Raw genomic sequence first — 21,125 nt, 5'->3', positions numbered from 1 at the left:
ATATCTACGTATGGTTCTAAAGAGGAGAATGGCAAAGAGCAACACACGCTCTCTTCATAGCCACCCTTGGAAATGACAATAAAAATCCTTAGCTTGAAATTACCCTTCAGGATCAACAAAGTATTTGAGTGCAGTAAGCCACGCTTTGAACTCTACCACACTCATGTATCCTACAACTTTTCCAAACAGATTTCTCCTTAAAATAGAATCCATCATGTCTTTGTGTTTTCAATAGAAGGTTGTGGTCAAATTTGGTCTGTCATGCACCATTTGCCTAGGTAGCAAAGCATCCTCAATCTATGTCTATCTTGGATTGCATGTAAATGTAAAAAACGGTTACGTTTACCTCTATTATGAACAATTGCCATGACATCTTGGTACAACTAGGACATGTGGTACATGCCACTACTAGAAATAGCACAATGACTATCAATTGCAATAACTATATCAATAAGGCCAAAATAAACCTTCTCACACAAATTGGAATGATTATGACAATGCTAGGTCAACCTAGATTTCTCTGTACCACTATCATTATCAATTGATTAATATTGCAACAATCATCCACCCCCCACAATAGGCACATAATAGTATCTGATTGAATTTGAATATGAAATGCATAATATTACATCGGTGTGACACATTCTTTGGTGAGCACTTGTTTTGGAAGGACATCCAAGGTTGCAATAGTGTACAAGAGTTTCATGTACCGTCCACTTTCTTCATTGGGGAATTAAAGAACATAAAGCAATTGCATATAGCTTCTATAGAAGTTGGATATAGAGGCAAGGACACCACTCTTTGTATACATCTTTATGTCATGATGTTAGAAGATATCATCATCACCTTGCACAAGCATTATAATAGCAACTTCATTACCTATAGGCATGAAGTACTATCTCGAGGGACCTCAACCTTTTACAATAGCCATTCTTAGCTCCACTATAGGGTTTTCAAGCAATCTCTTAGCCAAAGAATGAAAAGCACGAGTACAAACATTGTGAGAATGTGTCATTGCTGGAAGTAAAGCTAAGATTTCAAAATTAATATTTGGAATAACATCCATTTTATTTTGAATCTCATTCTCATTATCATACACATATACTTGGGCAAATCTTATCCTTGATGATATTAAGCATTAGACACTAGAGAACCAATACAATGTGATAACAAAATATGCACTTGAAAGGTATAGCCACTTCATCCAACAAGTAGGGACTCATCTATTTTGGCACTCATAGATACAAAAGCAAGGGTAGCATTATATGCATGAATGTTTTTCTTGAACTCCTTATTGCATAGATGCTCATTAAGCAACAAAATTCGTGAAGGCTTTGGTGGTTATTGAAGGGAAGGCAATTCCATTTTGACAACAATACTTTGGTGGTTATTGAAGGGAAGGCAATTCCATTTTGACAACAATACTTTTCCAATGTTAACCCACAAACAATTTTTGACTTGCAACTCCAAATTTTTGCATCATAATGAGAACATGCTTTATTCATTTTTGAAAGGCTATGAGGTCTAAGATCATGTAAGTGTAGTACAGATATCATTGGATGAATTTCCATCTCAAGCATAGCACGTAAAAGTGAAATGGATTTACCATTAGGAGGTTCAAACTTGGTAGTTTAGCCAACCTTTGATCATTAGCAAGTGGCCTTTTAGAAACGTGTGAGATTCTGTCCTCCATATGTAACAATGGTTGCACTTGACTTGCTAGCATATCTGTATCTAACATTGCAATATTAGGATGGAGAGAATAATTGCTACGAAGAACACACTCGATCAAATCTATCACTTTCATTTGGATGACAATATGAAGCAAGACCTAAATGAAACCGACACATTTGTGTGCAAAGTCTTGCATGGTATCTTTGACCAACTCTTATAGAGTTTAACCAAAGTCTATGTAGTTGTCGCATGGGCTCCCTTCAACATATATGCGCATTTGCAGCCATATTAGGATGATGATGTTGAGATTTAAATGAAAAAATAAAATATATACAATAATCTTATCAACAAGAATAACATAGGGGTGTGTGTGTTGCATGCGCACCTAGAGATAGAGAGAGAGAGAGAGAGCGCGCACACACACACACACACACACACACACACACACCTCTCTCTCTCTCTCTCTCTCTCTCTCTCTCTCTCTCTCTCTCTCTCTCTCTCTCTCTCTCTCTCTCTCTCTCTCTCTCTCTCTCTCTCTCTCTCTCTCTCTCTCTCTCATGCGGGGGTTTGGTTTCCAATACACATGCTATGGATGGGCTATGAGACTCAAGACATACGTTTTGTTTTCCAAGGTCTTCATTTTCTTTAAATTGTACATGGGTTATTGTATCTTGCTTAACCTATCTTCCTAAGTTACCTTCACACCTTAGGTTTTAAAAAAAGGGGGGAACCCCCTTTTCAAATCTTAGGGATTTTTACCTTTATAAAAAAAGCTAATCACATCCTAGGGTGCTCTTTAGGAGAAGCATACGTGAGTGGAGTTGGGAAAACTCCCTCACCTTTAGCTTCTCCTCCTGTTGAACATCACCAAGTGATGTGATGATAGACTGGACTGGTTTCTCCTCTTTTTCATCTAATGCTACTCTTTGATGGCACCTCTGTCTCTGTCACAATGGGTGGTTGCCTATTTCTCCCTTTAGACCTACTACTGTCCAATTATTTTGTACTAAACGCAACATCTTCTTAGTTACTGTTCTATGTTATCTTTTATATGGCTATAAAGTACTTATTGCCTCACTTTACTTCTAAAAATCATTGACATGTAGAACTATATCTAGCAATGAAAGCCACCATGGATCTACCTAGATTCTTGCTATTGCAATTCTCAATCTATGGGCATTTGTGCACCACCTTATGTGTCCCATTTACTCCAACTATGTAGTTCTCCACTAGTGTAAGGTGCTCTACTAGTATAATGCCACCATTTCTCCTATTATTACATGATTTGCATACTATAGATGTGTTTCTGCCATGCTACACAAATGGCCACATGGCTATATGCCATGCAAATAACATACACACATTATTAAATCACATGCATTAGTCATTGATTTGACTATGTTCTGATTTTGACCACCATTTTGGGAATTTTTTCATAAGCATTAAATGTTAATTAAGTATACATCTCTTTATTATAATCATACACCCTCAATTTTCACAGTTATATTGATTATAACTATCTTTTCCATGGCATTCTAGTGGTCATTCTCATGTAGTAAATGCATTTAACAAGTATGTTTGAGCAGTTCATCTCAAGATATACCCATGTCCCATCATAGTCTACCTAAATAACATGAAGTATACCTAATACTTCCTAATTTCATTCACTAATTGCCTTGATTTTTAATTTTGATCACTTTTAGTTTTTTTTTTGTGCATCCCATGAACTACACATTCACAGATTGAGAGGTATCCGCCCTTTTTGGATTTGGAGATTTCAAGTAGATTCATTGTGGAGCACATTATTCTTATGAGGGTGATAGTGGTTGATGGTATCTCCATTCATGTGATTTTCTATTATATGATATCTTTCTCATTTCATGATTTCTCTAAATGATTGTGTTGGTGTTCTTATATTTGTGTTGGTGTTTCATGGTAGATGGATGTGTTCCTTCTATACGTGCTTCAATGTTGCAAAGGCCTAGCTTTGGTACAGCTCATGGAGTTCTCAGAATTCACATAGAGACGGGGTGTAGACTTTGGCTAGCACGTCCTTTGGTACTACTTGTCGGATGTAGGGAGAAAAAGGGAAGGAATCTTGCCTTAGAGCTATTGGGTAGTGCAATTATTACACCACCTTCAAAAGTTCAAGATGGAAAAGCCCCAAAAAATCAGAAATGAAAAACAACCCCAAAGTGAGAAAAAAATGGAAGAGAAAGGCAAGCTCAGAAAAAATGTAGGAAAAGCCTCAAATGTAAAGTGAAACACACAATGATAAGTGCACTGAATATTCAAGCAAGGAAAGCACTGGGCGCATTGTAATTCATTTTGTAAAAGAGCGCCAAGCTCCCTCCTATGCACTTTGTAAATGTAGATAGGCATGGGTGAAGGAACTGTGTAAATAGGAAGGAATAAGGACAAAGGACCTAGGCTAAAATGGTTGATCATGTAAAAAAGGGATAAGCGCTCAAGGAGCAATATGGCATGTATAAAAAGGTAAAAAGTGAATGAAAAACCTCATTCTTGTGTGTGACCAAAACTAGCTCTCTTCTTCTTCTTCTTCTTACTCTTGCTTGTGCTTGAGAGAGCGAGTGTGAGGGAGTGAGTGTGTGAGGGTGAGGGATTGGGGTGGAGAAGCTCTCCATCTTCTCCTCTCTTCTTCTTTTTCTCTTCTCTTTTCTTTTCTTGTCCCGCGCCTGACAATGGAGCTTAGAGCTTGGGGATCGAGCTTGCTTGAGCTTGCACCATGGATCATGGAGCTACTCAAGAGTTTGTGGGAAGAGGCAACTTGATCGAGCATGAAGGAAAGTTCACTACACTCGTAGGCATGAGAGTGCACACAACTATGTGAGAGGTAGCCATTGCAGTCGGCTTGAAACGCTTGGAGTGATAAGCGGTCTGTGGGTCTTCAGGGTTGAGCAAGAAGCTTCCACATTTTGGTTCCATTGCCGGGACCAACGGATTCAAGTTTTGAGTGCTTGCGTGCTCTAAAGAATGACAAAGTAGGAGTTTGAATCCAAAATGGCACTTGGTTTTAGGTAGGAAGCAAGGGATTTGGAGGCTATTCGATCCCTTTTGTGGATTAGTTTAGGTTTAGGAAGCCTTTTGTGCATTGGTTAGAGTAGGAGTTGTGCATTTTGATCAGACTTGAAAAGGAAGGAAAGATAACTCTCTGGATAACCAAGAAATAAGGAAATAGGGGAAGAAAGAAAATAGTTTTTTCATGTCCAAGAAGGAAAATAGAGTATAAAGGGAGAAAGAGAGAATAAAAAAGGTGAAAAAGGGAGGGAGAGAGAGCTCATTTGCATTCAGTGAGATTGGGAGAGAGCTAGTGAGAGAGAGAGAGGGAGTGATAGATCCACAGGTTGCTGCACCAATGATTCTTGCCTTTAATGCTTTCAGCCCTTCCAAAGTATGCTATGAGTCCCTATGTTGCTAATTGTTGCATTGTTCCAGAATCTTGGGTACATTAAATGGTGTGCATTAAGTTATAAAAAAGCATATTTGTGCCATTCGATGGGTTTTCAAGTGCCGCTCCATGGTGACCACATGCTTTGAATAGCCGAGTCGTGACCTGGGCTCAGACATACAAGTCACTTAAGTGACCTACTTGGACGTCTGACTCAGATAGACTTGACCACTCGGCCTCACATGGCCAACTTGGGGCCTCGGATGACCACTTGGATGCTCACCAAACGTGCATGTCTTGTCTAAGTTTGAGTTTGACCACTCAGATGACCACTTAGATGCTCAGACGGGCACCCCTCTAACCACTCAAATGGCTAAATCCTTTAAGAAGTCCACTCAAATGGCCGAATTCACAACTCGGACGGTCAAGTCTCGGACTTGGACCAATTGTCTAGAACCATGTTTTGACTGATTTTTGATCTTTAGGGGCTTGTAGGACCTACTCCCAACCAACCCCAAACCTATAAATGAAACCATAGGACTATTTACCAAAAAAAGAAAGAAAAAGAGGAATCTCAACTTAGTAGTCCGTAGGGGAGAGATCTGACCATTGGCTGCTACTTGATTAGACACCCAAGTTGACTCACTTGGCTGCTCGACAGACCACCTGTCACGACCCATAGAGAACCCAGTTTCAACAGTTAGGAGTAGTCAAAGCCCCTCCAAAAGCATAAAGGACAAGAAGTTGATTGATGTAGTTGACTTCATCAAAGGTCGCACTCTGGAGTGTAGGCATTTAAGCACGTGTGAAAGCTGGAAAGTTTGAATTCACACAGTGTACATTGAGATACACTGTTGGTGTATAAGTGTTGCACATTTGTAAACTATTGGGTTAACAAGGAACATACTAAATGGGTTTAAGCTAAAAAAGAACCCACCAGTAGAAGTACAACCCCAAGAATCAGATAAGGGACCTAGAAAAACAAGGACAAAGACATAAAGGGGACTGAACCATCACATTACCAAGAGAAGGAAAGGCTCACCAAGATAAGGGATATGTCTCTAGCCGGCTTAGTTGACCTCATAGATGCACTAGTGGGTCAGGAGGCAACTACTATGACAGGCATTAGCTCGAATGAAAATAGTCTAGACCTCGACCTTGTCCTTAACATAGTTGAGCACCCAGATGACATCCGATGACTTGTTACACAATACGACCAACAAAGATGAGGATAGCGCACCATGGGAGACCAATAGCCGATCTCATAGACGATCTTGAGGAAGAAAGGAGATTGGCAAGGATAGCATTGCAGTGCATTGTGACTTGTTATAGCCAGGAGCAAAGGGCTCAAAGGTTGCATCAGGAGAGAGAGCTCAATGAGGTTGACAGGATCCTAGCCATCTCAGGTAGGAATAGAATGGGAGGTAATGGCAATAGGGAGAGAGCCCTAGAAGCTGACCTTACAGTAAGTGAGTTACTCACAAAAAGATTGTTGGACAATACTAGCATTGAGCAAAGTGTGGTAGCCTTGGCCGCATCATTACTACCCGGGTTGGAAGTCACCCCAAATGCTAGGAGCCAAACAAAAACACCCATAGTTGCAAAGCAACTTGATAAATGCCAGGCTGACAATGACCCCTACAACTTTGTCGAGCACTTTGATCAGGTATGTAAGGCTAATAAACTCATGGACCCCACTCAACAAGCACAAGCATTTGGTCTTTGCTTAGGAGACAAGGGACGAGGACTTAGTTCACCAGTCTAGACAATGCGGAATGTAATGACTTCACCTAGTTGAAGAATCTCTTTATCAAGAGATTCTCAAAGGCATGATACTCTGACAACCTCATTGTTAAGCTTATGAATGTCTGCCAGAAAGACAAAGAGGACATGTGAGACTACGTCACACATGTGAGGAGTCTCTATAATAGGATACCTATAGCTAAGTGACCCAATGAGAGAGCAGTCTCTACCGTATTCATTAATGGGATCCACAAGGAAGAACTCTATAAGGTGTTAGAATATCAAGCTCCCACTACTCTTCAGTCAGTCTATCTTTATGTGTGTGATCAACATTAGCTGGATACAACTATACACGTGTGTGACATTTAATAAGTCGATGTAGTCAGTGACTTAGTCTTGGTTAGTCATACCTAGGTGTGTAAGTCTCTTTCAGTAGTATGATGGAAGAATAATAAAAGAAGAACAATGATGAGCTAAGGCTCATCTTCTACTCCACTCTATCTCTCTCCCTCTCTTCCAATATGGTATCAGGGCCTGAATGCCTGAAGCCTGGAGGCTTAGCAGTGGCCATTTGATATCAAGACATCAGTTCTGAAGAAAACGTCAACAAAGGAGACTGTGCTTGCAACCCATTCTTTTGAAGAAGCTATATCTTGCTACATAAATGGATTTTGGAGAAATGGCCAACTAATCTTGACTGTTTCGATGTGATCTACAACTTTGTAGAAGAAAGTTTTTTCAAATTCCTCACAGATTTTGAGATATTCATCATAGACTTGTGTAGACTAGCTGTTTACTACAATAAACAACAGGTGATACCATCATTACTTGACTGAGAGCTCATATGGGAGCTTGAAGAATTGATTACAGATTTGAAATAATGGTGCTCTACTGTATACAGACAACCTACAGCATGTATGCACCTCTGACATGAGCTTGGAGCTCTCAAACTTGTTCAGGAGTACCATTGAAGCATAAGTATATGCTGGGAAATCATATGGACTTGATGTCATTCATTGGAATTGAGATTTTATGTTGAAAAATATTTAGATCTGGAATTTTTTAATTGCAAAAAATTGTCCTGAATTGCAAAAAATTGTCTTGATTTGCAAGAAATTGTCCTGCATTGCAAGAAACTATCCTGATCTCTGCAAGGAAACTATCCAGAATTGCATGAAACTGTTCTAAATTGCAGGAAATTGTCCTGATCTGTAGGAAACTATCCTGAATTGCAAGAATTTGGTCTTGAATTGTAGGAAAGGAAATTAGGTACTTACAGGTTGTATACATCATTGAATACCTAAGATGCAACTATGGCAAATGCTCAAGGCATTGATAATATCACTCAAATTGTGGGAGAAAAGCTGGACAACAAGAATTTTGCTTTACAGAAGTTCCGTATGAAGAATTTTTTGGTTGGCAGAGGTTATTGGGACTTATGTACAAGAGATGATGCTGAACCTAAAATGCCTGAAAGGAATCCGACAAATTATCAGAAAAGGGCTCATAAGCTATGGACTAAGAGAGCATGCAAGGTGTAACATTGGTTTTCTTTATGTATATCAAATGCTATGGTTATACAAATTACTAGATGCAGTTCCCCAAAGGATGCATGGGACATACTCATGAAGAATTACTAGATGCAGTTCCCCAAAGGTGTTACATTGGTTTTCTTTATGTATATCATATGCTATGGTTATACAAATTACTAGATGCAGTTCCCCAAAGGTGTTACATTGGTTTTCTTTATGTATATCATATGCTATGGTTATACAAATTACTAGATGCAGTTCCCCAAAGGATGCATGGGACATACTCATGAAGAATTATGAAAATGTAACACATGCAATAAAGATTCAGCTGAAGCAATAGTTAAATAACATGTGTAGGAATGGCAGAAGCATTCAAGCCTACACTACAAAGATCAAGAACATAGTGGATCAACTTGCCACCATTGGATTTTCAGTGCCTGAGGATGATATGATTGCAGTGACATTGAATGGACTTGGCAAAGAGTATAAAGCATTTGATATGTCTATTTCTATGAGAGCTAAATCCCCTGATTGGGATGAGTTGATTGCTTTGTTGCTGCATGAGGAAGTTAAGCTTGGGCTGAATACACGTTCTAGTACATCTCAAAGCAAAGACACTATTCTTTACTCTAGTCAGAGTGGAAGAGGTGGCAGAGGCCATGGCTCTTTTTGAGGTCAAGGAGACACTCGAAACACTTATGGACAACAATAGCAGAACACCTGGCATGGCATGAATACACAGGGCTAGCGTGGATCTGGCGATTTTTGAGGCAGGGGGAGATTCCCTAGAGGCAGAGGAGGATCTTGGCAGTCAAATGATTAGTCCAACAAGAACAAGGACTGTCATTATTGTGGTAGATATGGGCATATAGCCAAAGATTGTCATAAGAAGCACGCTGACATGAAAGCCAAGGGTAGACAGCATGGAAATTATGCTTCATCTAGCGGAGTTCTTGATGATCAGGGTAACAGGTTGTTTGCTCTATACAACATGTGTCTAAGAATGCATCTAGGCAGAACAACGGAGATGAGAGATGGTACATTGATTCAGGGGCTTCAAATCATATGACACCCCATGGAGAATGGTTTGATGAGATGTTTGCAGATTCACATGGATATCTTTGTATTGGGGATGACACCCAGCATACTATTCAGCATAAAGGAGTCGTACCTTTATTGATGCCTAGTGGCAAGAAAAAGACCTTGCATGATATACTACATGTATCTACAATAACCAAGAATCTTTTGAGTTGGATAGATGGCACAATAGAATCTACAGCAGGTGAGATTTGATAGAGATGGATGCTTTGTTGAAGAATATGGTAATGGTTGCAAATTGATTGCTAGAGGCCAAAGAGATGCTAGAATGTTTACTCTTGATGCGTCAATTCCAGAATTGAAAGCAGCCATGTTTGCACATGATGATGGTGCTATAAGGGATGTCGATATATGGCATAAGCGGATTGGCCATGCGAATGTATAAAAGCTGAAATCTATGCAGTAGAAGGAGATTGTGCTTGGATAGCCTAAGTTCGAGTATCATGACTTTGGACATGTATGTGATGCATGTTAGTTTGGAAAGCAAGGAAGGTTTCCATTTATGAGACATGTACGGAATAGTTCACGACCCTTGCAGTTGGTACATTCGAATGTATGGGATCCGTCTCATAATGCTTCATTTGGTGGTTTTCGTTACTATGTATCCTTCATTGATGATTTCAGCAAGTACACCTGGCTTTACATACTGAAACATAAGGATGATGTGTTTGATGCATTCAAGGACTTCAAGAAGCATGTTGAAAATGAGTTGAGCTATAAAATTTCATGTCTTAGATCAGATGGAGGTGGAGAATATGTCTCTAATTACTTTGATAGGTACCTTGCTAAATATGGGATCAAAAGACAGTTAACTTGCATCTATAGACCGTAGCAAAATGGTGTAGCAGAAAGGAAAAATATGGTACTGATGGAATCGACAAGAGCTATGTTGAATGAGAAGAGTTTGCCAAATGGTTATTAGGCTGAAGCAATAGTAATTGTTGTCTATGTGCTGAATATAATCCCTACAGCAGGGATTCTTGATGTAGTCCATATGAGAGGTTGTATGGTCACAAACCTGATATTTCACACTTGAAGGTATTTGGTAGCATTGCATATGCGCATGTTCCTGATGAAAAGAGAAAGAAATTAGATCCTAAAGTTGTCAAGTGCGTTCCTTGGTTATGCATAAGACCGAAAAGCTTACAAGTTTTATGTACCATCGACACATGAGACATTGATTAATAGAGATGTTGTTTTTGATGAGTTGGCATTGTGGTATGGTAATCCTATTGCAGTGGCTATTGATGGATCAGTTAGCACTAGTGATGCTGAAAATATACCTATAATGAGTACATCTACAAGTGGTCCTACAAGTGATGGGTCACTTATAATAAGTCCTTGGTCAGGATGCTTCCACAGTCGTACTCCTATGTCCACTGACACGGTGTCGGAGGGGTTTTTGTCGAAAGGTTGAATCCATCGGGGATCAGAAGTAGAAGGATGTAGAGATAGGAGATGGAAGAGAAGATAAAGAATACCCAAGTGGTAAACACTACAAAGACAAATCACAATGAATTGAAACAATATGTATTGAAAGAATCTAGAGTCTTTGCACTACTCAGAAGCAATCTCCAGGCATTAGATCTCCTGGAGCTTCTGCATAGAACAAAATGTGCATAAAAATTACAGCTTCTTCTCTGTTGCACGGAACCCAAATCTGATGGCTCTGTTGGCTCCGAGGGGGGTAAAAACGCAGGACACCTGGTCACGGATCTCCAGATCACTCCTTCTTCTTCTTTCAGTTCAATCTGCAGTTTTCAGCTTGTTTACAGCGATCGCGACGTGCCCGATTTCGTCAATCTGTCCCTCTTGTGAAAATCCCCTAATTGGCTGAAAAAGCCACTAGCTTTTTGCATGCCATCCTAATCTAGAAGCTTTTTCCTAACTTTTTTGGATTTTTACAATAAATAATATTAAAAATAGGCTAAAATTATCCAAAAATCTAGTATCTTCGGATAATCCATGCAACTCACACTAGTACTAATGGCTCAGATCACATTGACTCTCTAGATCAATAAAGAAGTCGGATGATGATGCATTCCATAAATTTTCACACTGTGTTCTCATAACATCACGACATCCACCCCCTCTGAACTTGCACATCCTTCAGTATGTGCCAAAATCCTAGTTGTCACCGGATTCTGAGTCCTCCTCATCCTTTGCAACCATATCCTTTACTTCTTCATCTTCCATATCTTCCTGGCTAGCCCCTGTATCAGGACCACTATTTTCATCCAATTCTGGAAACTCATAGGTAGTAGATTCCCACCTTTTGAATAATTTGATTCTTTTCCCTGCTACTAGAAGTTTGATGGCTGTCCCATCCATCTCATTTAATGCATAAGTAGCATTATCAAACACATGTCTTACCACATAGGGTCCAAACCATTTTTTGGAAACTTTACGCATGGCACTATGCTGGTTATCTAAACTGCTATCATAAACCAATACCCAATCCCCATCTTGTATGGTTCTTGGTCTCAGTCTATGTCTTTTGTCAAACCGTTTCTTGTTCTGTATCCTTGCTGCCCTTAACTTTGTAGTTGCTACCTCTATATCTTTTGACTTTCTTTCCAACTGTCTAATGCGTAAGGCCAACAACTCCTCTCGATTCAACTCCTCCTCCCAAGGTAACACACTCCATGTGACTATCATCTCTTCTATCGGCATGATAGGTTTTTGACCATACATCAATTTTGCAGGCATATATCCTGTAACAGCACTATGAGTTGTTCTGTCGGCCCACAAAGCATAAGGGAGCAATCGTGGCCACTCTTTTACCTTCTCTCCACATGCTTTTGCCAATTCCTTCACAATAGGTGGGTGACCTCTTTCACTTTTTCCATTTCCTTTAGGGTTATAGGCTGATGTTAAACAAGCTTTATCCCAAACCGTGCAAAGAAATCATGAGCCTCATCTACATCTAGCTCACCCCTATTTGCTGCAATTTTTCCCACACAGCCATACCGATAAAAGATATCTTCTAAGAGAAAAGTACATACGACATTTGTTGTCTTAGTACGTAGAGCTCTCCCTTCCACTTGATTAGTCAAGTCTTCACGGGCAAGCACAAGATATCTCATTTGCCAAAGACCTGTAGGAATCGTGACTAAATCCACCACCCACTTAAAATGAAGAGACAATGGATATGTGGATTGCAGTCCATCCCGATGTCTCACAGATGAATACATTTGACATGTCGTACATGTTTCCACAAAGTGAGAAACATCCTTATACATACCTTGCCACCAATATCTTTCTCTGATCTTTGCAAAAGTACCCCAAACACCTCTATGACCATCCCATAAGCTTTCATGAAATTCTTGCATAATAGTTACTTGTGAAGCTCTATCACCCAAAACTCGCAATGGCATACCCTGTTTCTTTTTAGCATGTTTCCATAAGTATCCATCTTTTAAGAAAAATCCATAGGCTTTCCTCTTGATCTTCTTAAACTCCTCATCTGGTCATTCATCTCTCTTTGTTAATGTACTGAGATGTTGACCAATTCTTAGCCACTCTCCTGCATATTTGTCTTCCAAAAACACTTCTACATAAGATGCAAAACATCTAAAGTGTCTTCTCTTTGTTGTCCAAGCTTCTGTTAATGTTGTAGCAACACCTTGCATTGCTAAATTCACTCTTGCAACATCATTTTCAGCCATAAGAAAGTCATCTTCTTCCTCCTCATCCATCATCCCATCTTCATTCTCATAGCGTGCTTGAGATAACATGTTTGCCACTGGGTTATCTCCTCCTGCAATATGCTAAAATTCAGGGTTCAAGATTTGATGTATGCAATCCACCGGAGCATAGCAATGTCCAAGGTAGCACAATTAGTAATCAAACCCAATACCGGCAAACAATCAGTCTAATGACTACATGAGTACCCATAAAATACTCCTTATCACATTTAAGGGTTGTCATAATTCCCCATAATTATCTTTTTACATGTGGATATCTTCTCTGTTGTTTAGTCAATACTTTTGCACCAAAGCATATTACATATCTTTGCCCTTCCTCATCATCTTGCCCAATGGCCCATCCAATCTCGATTGGGCTTGTATCAACAGTAATAATGATAGGCTTTCCATGTGAATAGTCAGCCTTTCTCAATGTAGGAGCAAATTTTAAGAGTTGCTTCAATTTCTTCATTGCTTTCTGATGCTTCCTTTCCCAATGAAAGCTCTGACCTTTCCTCAGAAGTTGATATAGAGCATCAACTACATGTGCGAAGTGAGGAATCCATATCAAATAGAACACACATGCTCCCAAGAATCTACACACCTCTGATACATTCATGCATACATCTTGCATTCTATCAAGTCCATCTATTTTTACTGGTGATGGTCTTCGCCCATAGGCCCCACACATATGCCCAACAATCAAAACCTCTTCAACTCCAAAGACAGACTTTTGTCTAGAAAGAGTTAAATGCACCTCTTCTAGACGCGTCAAAATCCTCTCACAATCCACAATATGGTGTGCAACAAATTGTTTACACCCATGAGCATCCATCTCTTCATTCTTTTCATCCACTGCACACCCTTTGATTGGAACATCATCCAAGAAGGGCATAGTCAATTGTGGTATAAAATCCCTGAGTACCCTATTCATAGCATTTGCCATGTGTGCCACTAAGTTTGTTGCACCCTGTGGGAGAGTACACATCTATACTAATCCCAAAGGAGTCTTCATGGTTGTGATATCCTTACTTTCAATTGCAAGCTGAAATTGATCATAACCTGAGTAAAGATCACCCAAAGAATAGATCGCTCTGCCTGCAAAAGCCTTTGCAAATTCATCAACCATAGGACCTGCACCCACATTTCTTATGGTCACTTTATTGACTGGTTGCATGTCTTGAATAAATCTCAAAGCTCCATTCTTTTTGGGCACAGTATTGACAAGTTGCATGTCTTGAATAAATCTCAAAGCTCCATTCTTTTTGGGCACAGTAAACCAACGATTTGAGTACGAGGCTGAAGAAGGTTCCAAGATCTTCATGCGAATCTTTTCATTTAGCAAATCCATCAACTTTGGCAAGTAAGCTTTAGGCACTGGAATAGGCCTCAAGTTCCATGGTACATGTGGCACAGTAAATATGACCATAGGAGAGACAACATTTGGATCCACACAACCTATTTCACTTGGTTGAAATGCAAATGCCTTCCCATGTCTAGCCAACATCCGCATAAAAAAGTCTCTCTCAGCAGGCAAAAGAAACCCTTCTGCACCAACTTTCAATTCATGTAATGTTTCAGATGTAAACTGATGACCTATATCTTTAGGATCCCATAAGCTTGGCTGCCTTGACACTTTTTCATATATACCCTCGCTCTCTGATGGAAGTGGCAAAGAAATTCATTTCACCTTTTTGTCAACTGTCTTATACTTTGTCTCCACAAGTGCTTCAGCCCATTGTAATCCTTCTTGTTGAGCAAACAATGCTATAACATCATACATATCCATATAACATATTGACAACACTCTGTTTTCAGCCTCATTTTCTGCATGTATAGTTGCTAAAATTTCAGCCATAGTTCCGTAAAAGTGTTAGTAATATTCAGCTCATAAAAGATGCCTGAAATTCCATCATTTTCAGCTAACAACCCCAATGCTCTCAGTTTCTTAGTAGCCCATTTCATAGATATGCGTTCAGCCCTACACATAGCTTCCATAGGCTTAAACCAACATGAACTGTTTGTTGTAAACTGAGAATTACCAATAGTAAATACATGCTTCATTTCATCAAGAGGTGAGTACATCCATTGAACAGCACTACTGTAGCCCCGCATTACAGTAGTGCTTAATGAAAATCCAGGTCTTTGAATTTCCTTGCATTTGGAACCAAAGGAGACTCTCAAAGCGTATCTCGATTTCTAGGATGATTAACACACAAACAGTAAGAAATTGGACTGCTTTTCTCCCATTAAGCATTTTGGACAGCCAAGTCTTCCAACAACTTTTGCATACCTCCCTTTCCAAAATTCAAATCAAGAGGCAATCTTGTTTCTTGTGCATGGTTCTTGCCATCTTTCCAAAAGATGAGCTGTCGTGCCAAGGCCTCCTGATAGGCACTACAATCCTTTCTCTCGTGCTGCAAATTGTCACACCACATACATCTTTTTCTAGGCTTAGGGGTTGCTACTCGTTCCCTTTTCTCTTGTCCTTTTTCATCCAATTTTGCATGTACAGAGGGAACAATAGCATGTACAGCCATAGGGTTAGCCATAGGGTTAGCATGTACCAATTCATGTACAGCCATAGGGTTAGCCATAGGGTTAGCATGTACCAATTCATCTAAGACATCTTCCCTAACAGAGGGAACAATAGCATGTACAGCCATAGGGTTAGCCATAGAAGTAGGTGGCTTACTGGATACATCAACTCGCTTGCCCGTAACAGTGGGCAAGCTAGAGACACGCAATCTTTCTCTTCTTCTATGCTTCTTCACAAGTGCAGTAACAGCTTCCTGGACATGTCTCCACTCTGTTTTCAAACCTGTCTCTATAATCTGATCCTCCAGCAAATCATCAAGCTTCTCTTGAAGCTCAAGATCAGTTGCCTATAGAAACAATTCAATTTTATGACTTGCAAGAGCTTGCTATTCTGCAATATCTAACTGCTCAAATCGACTTTCAAATTCTCTTAACAATTCCGTAGCCACCACAAGACCCTTATTGGGTTGTAAAACCCACTTTTGAAAAGTCTTGTTGCGTGTAATCAAACTGGTGTCCTGAATGTAAAATTCTTCCTTGAGTGTCTTCTTGAAGGCTACCTAGTCTGCATCCTGCAAGTATAATTCAGTAATCCGTGCTTTTAGTTCATGAACAGTAACACACACAAAATACCGGCTCCATGCAGATTGAGCCACCCCAAAGAATTCCATCTTCTGAGCATAGGTATATACATATGCAGATACATTCCTGCCATTGAATAACTTCAACTCACGCTCAATTGCTTGCAAAGCATTCATCACAACACTTTTTGTTTGAGCTGAAGCTTACATTACTTGTTGTTGTTGTTGTACTTGCATTAGCATATTCATATTTTGCACCAACTGTTGCAAAACATCACTGGAGAATGGATTCAAAGATTCTCCCATCTTGTCTTTTCTTCTTCTAATAACCTTTCACATCGGGTTCACCAATGTCAGAGGGGTTTTTATCGAAAGGTCGAATCCACCGGGGATCAGAAGTAGAAGGATGTAGAGATAGGAGATGGAAGAGAAGATAGAGAACACCCAAGTGGTAAACACTACAAAGACAAATCACAATGAATTGAAACAATATGTATTGAAAGAACCTGGAATCTTTGCACTACTCAGAAGTAATCTCCAAGCATTAGATCTCCTAGAGCTTATTCATAGAACAAAGTGTGCATAAAAATTACAGCTCCTTCTTTGCTGCTCGGAACCCAAATCTGATGGCTCCATTGGCTCCAAAAGGGGGTAAAACCACAGGACACCTGCTCACAGATCTCCCAGATCACTCCTTCTTCTTCTTTCAGTTCAATCTGCAGTTTTCAGCCTGTTTACAATGATCACGACGTGCGCGATTTCATCAATTTGTCCCTCTTGTGAAAATCCCCTAATTGGCTGAAAAAGCCACTAGCTTTTTGCATGCCATCCTAATCTAGAAGCTTTTTCCTAACTTTTTTGGATTTTTACAATGAATAATATAAAAAATAGGCTAAAATTATCCAAAAATCTAGTATTTTCAGATAATCCATGCAACTCACACTAGTACTAATGGCTCAGATCACATTGACTCTCTAGATCAATAAAGAAGTCGGATGATGATGCATTCCATACTTTTTCACACTATGTCCTTATAACATCACGACAACGGATATGTCAGTGAGGGGAAGAGTGGATAACAGAAAAGAAAAAGTGTTTGAGGATGTAACATGACCACTTACTGCACGTTATGAGTCATCTGACAGTGATAGTTTGGATAGTGAGTTGGGGATTCCATCTATTATGATGCTAGGTGCTAGGCAAAATCGGTATGTACCACCTCATGAGAGGCATGCTCAGAGTGAGCCACAGTTGAGGAGATCTGAGAGGATCAGAAGGCTAGTTGATAGGTACACTTACACTGGTTATTCAACTTGCCATTATGCATATATGACTAGTGTGATAGGTTACAAAGAACCTACAAAGTTTAATGATGCAATTATAGATGATAACTGGTGTGCTGCCATGGATGAGGAGTATGCAACCCTGGCTGAAAATGAGACATGGGAATTGGTTGAGTTGCCTGAAGGCAAAGTCCCCATTGGCTGCAAATGTGTGTACAAGCTTAAGTGCAAGTCAGATGGTTTGTTAGAACGCTATAAGGCCAGGCTAGTTGCAAAAGGGTATGCGCAATAGTATGGCCTTGACTATGAGGAGACTTTCAATCCGGTGGCTAAAATGGCAACAGTCAAAACTGACATTGCTTGACAACATGCAAAGGCTAAAAATTATGGAAAATGGACATAAAAAATGCTTTCTTGAATGGTGATTTGGTTGAGGAAGTATATATGGAGCAGCTTGAAGGCTATGTTCACCCAGACTTTCCTACACATGTATGTAAGCTAAAAAAGGCTTTATATGGGCTGAAACATGCACCTAGAGCATGGAATGCTCGAATCAGTACTTATTTATAGCAACATGGATTTAGATTGGGTGATGCAGATCACAGCCTGCTCATGAAGAAGACAGATCATGGATATGTGTTTCTAATGGTTTATGTAGATGATCTTATCATCACTAGAGATGACGAAGAGGGCATTGCTGAAATTAAATCATGTTTACAGGCTGAATTCAAAGTCAAAGACCTTGGTGAGCTGAAGCATTTTCTTGGAATTAAGGTAGTGTCTACGCCTCAAGGTATATGGCTGCTACAAAAGGAGTATGCTCATGACATGTTATAGAAGTATGGTATGGCTAAATGCAAGCCTATGCAGACACCTCTTGATTAGAATGTCAAGATGTAGATTGATGTTGGGAATGACATAGAGAATGTGACCATGTATCGACACATGGTGGGTAGCTTGATATACTTAACTATTACCCATCGTCTTGACTTATGTTATGCAGTGGGGCTGATTAGTCAATTTATGCAGAAGCCTCGCAAACCACATTTAGATGCAGTCAGGAGGATAATGAGATATGCAAAGGGTACTATAAATTATGGGCTATTTTATGCATATGGAAAATCCCTTGACTTGATAGGATTTACTGATGTTGATTAGGCTGATTATGCCTATGACAGGAGGTCAAGTAGTGGTTATGTATTTGGATTAGACAGCAGCATGATTAGTTGGCAGAGTAAGAAATAGCCTACTGTTGTATTGTCTAGTACAGAAGCTGAGTAGAGAGGAGCTGCATTAGCAGCTTGCGAAGCACTTTGGTTGATGAAACCACCGAAAGACTTGGAAATACAGCTGGAAAGTAGAGTGAGATTGCATTATGATAACCTCAGCAATGTTATGTTGGCTAGCAATCTTGTCTACCATGCTAGGTCCAAACATATTGAGGTTCACTATCATTTCATCAGAGAAATGGTTATTATAGGAAAAATTGACTTGATTCATGTGAAGACTAAAGACAGGTAGTAGATATATTTACCAAGTCTCTTGGTAAAGAAAAGTTCATATACTTCAAACAACTACTTAGATTTTATCAAATGGTTTGAGCTTGAGGGGGAGTGTTAGAATATTAAGCTCTCACTACTCTTCAGTCGGTCTATCTTTATGTGTGTGACCGACATTAGCTGGATATAGCTGTACACATGTGTGACATTCAATAAGTCAGTGTAGTTAGTGACTTAACCACAAGTTAGTCTTGGTTAGTCATACCTATGTGTGTAAGTCTCTTTCAGTGAGTATGATGGAAGAATAATAAAAGAAGAACAACAATGAGCTGAGACTCATCTTCTGCTCCACTTTGTCTCTCTCCCTCTCTTCCAATATAAGGCCCTTGCAAGCAACTCAAATATCCAAAAGGATGTGCTTGCGAGAGTCTTTGAGAAAGCCATATGGGTAGATGACTTGCTTAGGGAGAGAAGTTCTTAGGCCGCACAGCAAGGTAGCAATGCAATTAGAAACATCAAGAGAGCTACAACAACTAGTGAACAAGTAGCCCTCAATGAACAAGAAAAAGGGAAGAGTGTTGACTAGACCCAAGCTATTGTTGACCTAAAAGCAGAGCTAGCTAGACTACAAGAGCCATTACGAAGACTAGCACGACCTCACATGCAGTGTGTACACTGCGGAGGGAACCACCTGCCTTTTGAACGTTCCAATCCTAGATCAAGGCCTTGTGCTAATTGCAAAAGTTTCGGGCATGATACCATGCACTTTTGGTTGCCAAGACATTTGCCTTACCCATAGCAGCCTTACACTCAGCTATACTATCCAGAAGTTAGACTCGTATTTTGGAAGGGGAGCCCCTTTAGTTCTCCCTATGCCTAATGTTTCAAAGCCAGCTACCCCAAGGATAGACATCAACTCGATGGAAATACCTAGACCTCTAGCACCTATCGTGACCCATCCACCAAGCAAAGCTCCAATGCACTTTTTGGAGGAATAACTAGAGAAATATTCTTACTTGAATCCTTATGTCTCTTATGATCAAGAGGGCAATCCCATATTGATAGACTATAGGTCTATGCGAGTCATGGCCTTAGGTAGAGGAAGAGGTTGGAGGCCTAGGAGGAGATCAAAACCAGGAACCCATAGCATGTTGGACATGTGGCCATTGAGGGCATATCTCATCTCACTACCCTGAAAAGGAGCAAGAAAATAGAGAGAAGACCAATTTGAGGTGTCCCGAATGCAAAGTCACACATTTTTTCACCAATTGGTCTAGCAGAATCCCTCCATTGGTTCGACAATCATGCCATTTGTGCCGATTGGACTCTTTTGTGTTGAGTCACTTGATAATGATGCCACATCTATTCCCCTAAATGTCACAACATGAGCTCAAACAAAGCAGGCCAGTATCTCTTTACTTGGACCTAGCAGCCTCTGGATCCATGCTCTATAGGGAAGAGGAGTTAACAACAGAGGAAAAAGAGAATCGAGGCAAAAATAAAGCTCAAGACCAAGAGTGAGCCCACATTAACCAAGGGAAATAGGTCACGGATGCCACAACATAAACATCTACTCCTAAGATGAGAGAGAAGGGAAGCGCTAAGATTGGAGAGTACCATGACCCCAACCAGCAGAGCTGAGGGTTGTGGTCAAGGAGTGGATAAAAAAGCACAAGCTCACCTTTAAGATGCCAAACCTAGCATTGAGGACAAGATTAACAAACTCTCAACCTTGAGCCCACTAAACTCTCCCACATATTTGACAGCTGGAGAGACAACACCACCATGTGAACAATTGCATAGGCATAATGAGGGGGCCATGGATACATTAAAAACTCATGAGCATTGGTAGGGAGCCCATGGAGCTCAGGAGGGAAATACGAATGGCAAATTGCTAACCTCATCAATAACAACTCATGTGACATTGTTGTTGGGAGAGTTGATTAAGAAAAACTCTACACTTTGGCAATAATTGAAGCGATGGGTAGAATGTAGTAATGACCATGACCTGCAAGATCGTCCACACTATGATGCCATGACACACATACTAAGCCTAACACACTGAATCCAATATCCAAGTTC

The sequence above is a fragment of the Lygodium microphyllum genome, chromosome 14 (genome assembly GCF_053477565.2).
Source record: "Lygodium microphyllum isolate KBCC chromosome 14, Lygodium_microphyllum_v1.1.10, whole genome shotgun sequence".
Classification (NCBI taxonomy): Eukaryota; Viridiplantae; Streptophyta; class Polypodiopsida; order Schizaeales; family Lygodiaceae; genus Lygodium; species Lygodium microphyllum.
This window is presented reverse-complemented; position numbering follows the sequence as displayed.